This window comes from Hemitrygon akajei, unplaced genomic scaffold (genome assembly GCF_048418815.1).
Source record: "Hemitrygon akajei unplaced genomic scaffold, sHemAka1.3 Scf000096, whole genome shotgun sequence".
Taxonomy (NCBI): Eukaryota; Metazoa; Chordata; class Chondrichthyes; order Myliobatiformes; family Dasyatidae; genus Hemitrygon; species Hemitrygon akajei.
Window position 1 is genome coordinate 1698835 of NW_027331982.1, and position 8529 is coordinate 1707363.

The 8529-nt window shown below is 43.7% G+C and overlaps 1 pseudogene; it reads left to right on the forward strand.

The window, feature by feature from the left end:
* The first annotated feature begins 371 nt into the window (after positions 1-371).
* LOC140722990 (N-acetyllactosaminide beta-1,3-N-acetylglucosaminyltransferase 3 pseudogene) lies at positions 372-1816 on the forward strand (annotated as a pseudogene).
* The last annotated feature ends 6713 nt before the right edge of the window (positions 1817-8529 follow it).

Here is an 8529-nt window from a genome sequence, read left to right on the forward strand (position 1 = left end):
GCTCTATGTCTCAGTTCAGTTTAAGCCCCGGGAGGAGTGATGAGACCTGTGAAGCGAGGTGGAATAAACCCTTTGGAATCATATACCTTTAAGGCCCAGAAAAAAACTATGCGATTTTCAGTTTAATGACAGAGATGGTATCCTATAGGTAGATTTCTTTTTCTGCTGGGATGGAATGCTTCAGGTTAATTAAACTTTCAACAGTGTGTAGGGCCTTCCCTATTCCTTACCTTATCACCATTTTGAGGTCAATATTACAAAGCATTAGTGAAACTCATTACAGTTTAAACTTCCCATTCTTCTCAAGCATCATGTAAATGTAAAGTTTTCTTTGAATTAATCCATACTGTTTTCTCTATTTCAGGTGAAAGATGAGTAGACGTCGGCGATTCAATGAGAAAGTACTGCTGGGTGTTTTGATTACTCTGGGATTGTTCTTCGTTTTCTGGGATAATGACCAACGTCGAGAGACTGATGATCTTGCAGAAACTGTTCATCGCAAAGATCTGCCCAAGGTTGTTACTGCTGATGCAACTAAATCAGTGCTCAAGTCAAAGTGCCACGCGAACAGGACATTGTTGCACCTGTCCTCATTTCATCAAGAGAAAGAGCACATAAAAAACTTCTTGATGTATAAACACTGTCGAGAATTTGACATGATTCAAAATGTCCCAGACAAATGTGGTGGTCGAGAAGGATCTCAGAATGTCTTCCTGCTCCTGGTGATCAAATCTCACCCTTTCAACCAGGATCGGCGGGAAATGGTAAGGAAGACCTGGGGCAAAGAACGCGAATTCAATGGGGTCCTAATTAAGAGAGTCTTTATCTCTGGTGTCTCTCCTGACCAAAAGGAAAGGAGGAAATTGAATCAGCTTTTAGCCATGGAAAACAGAGAACACAGAGATGTCCTACAATGGAATTTCTTGGATACCTTTTTCAACCTCACCCTCAAACAATACAAGTTGCTGCAGTGGGTCAGTGAATTTTGCCCCAGAGCTAAATTCATCTTCAATGGAGATGATGATGTCTTTGCCAACACCGATAACATGGTTGATTACTTGCTAGGCATGAAGGTTCACCAACACCTGTTTGTGGGCCATCTCGTTTATGGGTTTGGGCCCAATCGCCAGAAGTCGAGCAAGTATTATGTGCCAGAAATAGTGACCACCATCAAGTCGTACCCACCATACGTTAGTGGAGCGGGCATACTTATGTCTGTGTATACAGCTCACATCATTTACCAGATAGCCCAAGACCTTGAACTATACCCCATTGATGATGTCTTTTGGGGGATGTGTCTGGCCAAGACTGGACTAGCCCCACGCTCCCATAGCGGATTCAGGACAGCTGGAGTCAGGGTTCCTTCAACCCAAGATGACTCTTTCAATCCTTGCTATTACCGTGAGTTGCTGCTAGTGCACCGTTTTCGGCCTTTCGAACTGCTATTGATGTGGGATGCGGTGCATGATGCCAATCTGAAATGTGCTCATGCTGCCCAGAAGTCTGCATCCACGAAAAGGACGGCATGAGTCATGAGAGAATGTAACAACTGTTGGAATGTAATACAGTTTGTAAACATGTGTTAATCAGTTGTTTATGCAATGTAAGAAGGTTAATTCCGAAATTATATTGGAGTATACATTAATTCATAGAGTTGGTGCCTTTCTACATTCTACAAATGTTTGTAAAGCTGTCAGGTGTCATCACTCAGCCTAATTCTTAATGCACCCATAATGACATTACAATATTGACAGGAGCACCACAATTTAAGTCAATTGTAAAGTTATTCCAAGTGAGCAGTCCTTGTTGCATTGCGTACAGATAGGTACAGCATCTTCACTTGGGGCATTTGTATAATAAGCCACCAATAAAATTTGTAGTTACAGTTATATCTGTGTATTTTTTTCTTGCCGTTTCTTACATGTCCCTTGCAAAATGTGAAAGAGACAAATGCATTTCTTGGACTGGAACTGTGAGAACAACAAAGAATCTAGATCTAAAATTGTCTCAGCGTTGGAGGAATAGAGAAACTTATGGTCATCACTTCTGTACTCAAATGTCAGTCTGCGTTGTGTCTCTGTAACTACATATCAAATAGAAACACACACGCAGGAGATGGCTTTAACTGGAGTATTCACATTGCAGAGAGGGAAAGAGATCAATGAACATGTGGGGACAACAGATCAATATGCATACAGTGTCAGCAGTCCATACGTAGTGCGAAGGGGAGTGGCATTAGATTTGGCAGGAGTCTTGTCTAAGACAATGTACTCGGTTGCCAGTGTCATGTTGCTGGTATTGACACGGTCATCACTGAGAGGTACGTCCGGTAGCTTTGACTAGTGGCCAACCTGGACATCGGAGATCTGGAGAGGAGGGAACTTCAATAAGGCTCATTGTCCGAGGGGCAGCTCACGGCAGTGCAATAGAGCAATCGGTTACAAATCAACTAGTGGCCAATCGGCATTTGGGATTGATTAGTAAGAGCAAATTAAAGGAAGGTGGGGCAAACCCAGTGGCCGTCGTCTGAGTAGAAACATAGAAAACCTACAGCACAATATGGGGCCCTCGGCCCACAGAGCTGTGCCGAACATGTCCCTACCTTAGACCTACCTAGGCTTTACCCATAGCCCTCTTTTTCTAAGCTCCATGTAACCATCCAGGAGTCTCTTAACAGACCATATCGTGTCCGCCTCCACCACCGCCGCCGGCAGCCAATTCCACGCACCCACCTCTCTCTGTGTAAAAAAAAACTTACCCCTGACATCTCCTCTGTACTTACTTCCAAGCACCTTAAACTATGCCCTCTCATGCTAGACATTTCAGCCCTGGGGAAAGCCTCTGACTGTCCACACGATCAATGCCTCTCATTATCTTGTACACCTCTATCAGGCGACCTCTCATCCTCCATCGCTCCAAGGAGAATAGGGCGAGGTCACTTAACCTATTCTCATAAGGCATGCTCCCCAATTCAGACAACATCCTTGTAAATCTCCTCTGCACACTTTCTATGGTTTCCATGTCCTTCCTGTAGTGAGGCAACTATAACTGAGCACAGTACTCCAAGTGGGATCCGACCAGGGTCCTATATAGCTGCAACATTGCCTCTCAGCTCTTAAACTCAATCCCACAATTGGTGAAGGCCAATGCACTATATGTCATCTTAACCACAGAGTCAACCTGTGTAGCAGCTTTGTGTGTTCTGGGGACTCGGACCCCAAGGTCCCTCTGATCCTCCGCACTGCCAAAAGTTTTGCCTTTAATGCCATATTCTGCCATCATAGCGTAGGGACTGCGGTCTGCAGTCAGGTACTCAGGATCACTCAGCATAATGTTGCACGAACATTATTAGCAAAACACTCCGACACAAGATGGGTTTCATTTTGTTACAGACAGAAATGCCAGTTTGGTTCTACAAGTAAACTGCATTTCCACATTGGTGGAGAAGTGTACTGACAGCCCTCGCTATCTGTAAAAACTGTGTCGAGATGCTAAGGTGTATTCAATATGGACTGTGCCTTTAAAAAGAGAGAGAGTTGGTGTACACCGATTCAGAGAGAGAGAGAGAGAGAGAGAGAGAGAGAGAGAGAGAGAGAGAGAGAGAGAGAGAGAGAGAGAGAGAGAGAGAGAGAGAGAGAGAGAGAGAGCAGCTCGTGAGTCGCCATGGTTACGGAAGGGCGGAGCTATAAATGGGCAGCTGGTGTTCAGCATGTTTGGGATATATTCAAGGTCAGCTGGCTTTTCAGACAGACACACAGACACGGACAGAAATGCAGAAGAAATAGACACTGGATGAACTTTCAGTGCCCACGAAAGTGTGGGTTTTGATCGCAGTGTGGGAAAGGGGTGACCGGTGGAATGTAATCGGTGTGTTTAACCTTTGATAGCTTTACTGCGTGAAGGCGGTACTCTTTTGTGTGATCACAAAACTTTTACAGGACTTCGGAAGGCAACGGAGAGATCGACGACATCAGCTTACTTGGAAAACAAATCACCGCTCTCTCTCTCCTCAATTCTACTCAACTTAATATCACGAACTGAACTTACGTCATCCCTATACCATCGTAAGACTGTATCATTTACCACCTAAGCTGAAGAAGTTTGGGGTTTTATATTTACACACTTACATTTGCATAAACTCTGCTAACCTGTTTGATTTATCTGGTTTTATATTACGAGATTACGTAGATACTATTGAACAGTGTTTTATTTGCAACAATACCAGGTTCCAGGTGTGTTCCATTTATGCTGATTATTTTAACCCGTTACGGGGCACGTAACAAAACCGTTGCAACCCCTACATCACACCGCATTTCTGTAAACCCCTTCGACCCCTACAGCACTCGGCATCTCTGCAAAACCTCCATCATCCACCCTGGTGCATACAGACGACAGCAGACCCGAGAAAGATACCGTCGTGTCAGATTGAATGGCTCATAAATCACTGTTGGCCAGAAGAAACTACAGACTGATCAAGGACAGGGAAGCATACAAACCAGTTCTCTCTGTTTTCCCCCATTTTGTTGGCTATGAACTGATTCTTGCACTGGAATAATTTAATCACAGGAGCTGAATGTGGACACAGGAAGCTTCAGGTAATGATCTGCTAAACCTGAGACCATTCTCAAACAAGTCGCCATTTGTTATGTGAAGGGCGTGGACTCTGAACTGATTCTTGACTCTGGGACAATCTAATCAGAGCAATAAACCTGAGACCATGCTCAGAAGAGTAGCTACTTGTTAAGACAAGTGTTTCCAACCCATTTTTCCAGCTGGTCCAGATTCCGTTTCATGCTCCGGTACCCATCATCACTGTCGACTACACCCGCAATGTTGCTGTCAGCGACAGTGTGTAAATCTACGTGGTTTTAGTAGAAGTAATAAAAGATACTTGTTGGTAAATACAGATTATGTGTATCTCATTGATCATTGTTACAAGGGATGATTCTTGTCACAGTGGCGTCCATCATTAACATTGTCCACTAACAGGACACGCCCTCTACACAGTGTTACCATCGGGAAGGAGATACAGAAGCCTGAAAGCTCAGGCTCAGCGATTCAGGAACAGCTTTTTTCCCCGCCGCCACCTGTATCTCAGTTTTGTTTTCTCTATATTTATTTATCCAGTATTTCATTGTACTGCTACCGTAAAGTTAACAATTTCGCGACGTATGTCTGTGATATTAAATCTGTTCTGATTCTTTAAATGTACCTTTGAAACCTTTGATTCTGATGGAGATGCAGGGGGGATGTGTTAGATCGAACTTACATTAGTTGAAAGCCTATCAGAACCTCGTGTATTGTGCTGTAATATTCTATGTTCTGTGGTCGACCGAGCGTACCGTGTCTTGCTATAGTTAAGTAAATCGATTAATTATTTAAAGCTACAACGCCTTGCTCTTCCAGACGACTCTCAATGCGTCGGATAATCAAGTGCAGGAGAATTAAAAAAATATTAGGCCATAAATATCAGTCCCGACCGCTGGATGATCTCGATAGCTTTGCTTGAAAGGGACTTGCCAAGTATTATGTAATGATGAATTGTCCTCGTTGTTCAGACTACGCTGGTCATGGGGTATGAAGGGAAGTAACTGGACAAACAAGAATATTAGCGATAGTCAGAATGGGCCCGTGCGTAGTAGGTCATGTCTAACCAATCTCACAGAGCTTTCCGAGGTCGTTATCAAGAATGGTGTGGAAGGCAAGGCAGTGGATGCCGTCTAACAGGGACTTCAGCCAGGGATTTTTCAAGGTTCCTTAGGGGAGGATGTTCGAGAAGGTTCAGTCGTTTGGCTTTCACGATGAGGTAGCAAATTGGATTCGCCATTGGATTCGTTGGGGAAGTTAGAGTGTGGTAATGGATGGTTGTCTCTCTGACTGGGGACCTGTGATGAGTGGAGTGTCCCAGGGATCGTTGCTGTGCCCGTTGTTATTTGTAATCTATATCAACTATCTGGATGATAATGTCGTTAACAAGATCAGCAAATTTGCCGATGACAGCAACATTGCGGGTGTAGTCGACAGTGATGAAGAGTACCGGAGCATGAAGCGGAATCTGGACCAGCTGGAAAATGGGTTGAAAAGTGTCAGATCGCATTTAACACAGACGATAGTTAGATTTTGCACTTTGTGCGGACCAGCCAGGGTTGGTCTGACCCAATGAGAAATAGGGCACTGAGGAGTACGACAGGACAAACGAATCTGGGAATGCAGGTCCATAATTCAATGAAAGTTGTGGCGCAGTTAGACAGGGTCGTAAAAAAAGATTTTCGCACATTGGCCTTCATAGACCAAAGTACTGAGTGCAGGAGTTGTGACGTTACCTTGCTGTTGTTTAAGGCTTTATTGAGGCCTAATTTGGAAAAATGTGTGCGGGAAGGATGAAAATAAGATTAAAATAATGCAGAAAAAAATTATACGGCTAATGCCGTAACGGACTGAATGTTTTTAATTAAAAGGAAAGATTTCACGTGTTAGCAGTTTATTCCCGAGCGGGTAGAAGACTGAGGGGAGATTTGATAGAGGTATACAACATTATGAGGCGTATAGAGAGTGTAAATGCAAGCGGACGCTCTCCACTTATATCGGGCGAGAATACAACTGACGATCATGGGTGAAGTGTGAAATGTGAAATGTTTAAGGGAAACATGAGGGGAAACTTCTTCTTTCAGAGGGTGGTAAGAGTGTAGACAGAGCTGCCAACACAAATGGTAATTGAGATTCCGAGGCCAACGTTTAAGAGACGATTGGAGAAGTACACGGATGAGAGGGATATGGATGGGCACGGTCCGGGTGAGGCCGATGGCAGTAGGCAGTTTAAATAATTCCTCACTGACCTGACGGACTGGAGACCCTGTTTCTGTGCAGTGGTTTCCTATGACTGTCTGACTGTGTATCTGGGTTAGAACTTCAGTGTCACACAGCACCGACCAATCTAGAAAGTCGTTGGTACTGTTCGATCCATCTGTCCTTGCAACATTGAAGTAATTTGGATGGTTATTCTGTATTCTCAAATTGCCTGCGATGGTTTTGAAGGGAGGCAAGTGTGAGCCTGATTATTTGCTTTGTTTTCGCTGCGTTTTTAGTTTGTGTAGTTTTGTATGTTTCATTTATTATTGACTTCAGAGAGAGACACGCATTCCACACCGGCCATGTGGATTCAGGGTTAAATGGATCGGAATATGAGCGTATCTACACCCGATATGATAAAACCACGATTCAGAGGTAAATTGGCATTTGGATAAATTGGTGTGTACTTGAATTGGGAATTGGGATTGTCATTTTGGACGGCTGGTTCTTTTAGTGAGCACCAGTAGTTGCTGCTGAACACTTTGAAATTCTGGTTTCTAGTTGTAGGGCTCCATTGGAAAAGATGCTTTAAAGTCGTTGTAGCATTTGCCCTGTAATATGTAAATGACAGGTCAGTTTAGAAAACGCGCTGGTGCAGTCAATCACTCAGCGATTTGCTTACGTCGTCAGCCCTCATTCCAATAATTATTCAGGTGCTGCTGTGTGATCAGATTAAATCGATTATTTCCTCAGCCCTATTTCTGAGACACTGGTAACTGCAGACTCGCAATAGAGTTGTAAAGTGCAGCAGAATTTCGACTCTGCTTGAGGAACACGGCTGCGCTCTGTCTTCCAGCCAGAATTCACTCTGTCCACTACATCATCTGCCTTCTGTTAGGAAGCCAATACTGAATCAACACAGCCAGGTTTCCCTCGATCCCATGCCTCCTGACTTTCTGAATGAGTCCACTATGGGGAACTGATCAAACTCCTGACCAGAATTAATGCCCCCACATCGACTGTTCGGATTCATCTGTTTTCTTTATTTTCACTTTCAAATAATTCAATCTGACTCATTAAGGACAACATGCCATGTTTTCTCTCCGTAGCAAGACTACGTTTCTCCAAATACTCATAAGTTCCTTCTTCAATAATCCTCTACAGTAGTTTACCCACAACCGATGTAAGACTCGCTGGTCTATAATTCCAAAAACTATCCCTATTATCTTTCGTCAACAAATGAACAACATTTTCCACACTCCAATCATCTAGTTCTACTTCCGTGGCCAGCAAAGACACAAATATCCTGTCCAAAAGCGCAGCAATATCCGAGATCGACTTCCAAAATTACCTGGACTATATCCCTTGCGGCATCGGGGAATCATCTATCATAATTTTTTCCAAATTTCCAGAGCATCCTCTTTCTTAGCGTCGGCATGTTCTAGCATATCTGCCTTTTGCCACTGTGTTCACATTGATCAATGTATTCAGTGAGGAGCTTCACCGCCTCTTTGGACTCCAGACACAAGTTTTCCTCTTTTACCTCCGATCTGCCCACACTCTCTCCGGTCTCCTCCTGTTCTTCACAGTGCAGCTCGTCAAGGATTTCTCAAATCCCCCTATAAGTCTTTTAAGTCCATTGTTAAATTCCTTCCTGTCTACATTGTGACTCGCTGTAGCCTTACCTGATCCTTTCTTCCTTTTCTGTAAGTATCGTTCTTTCTTCCTCTTGATGAGTTG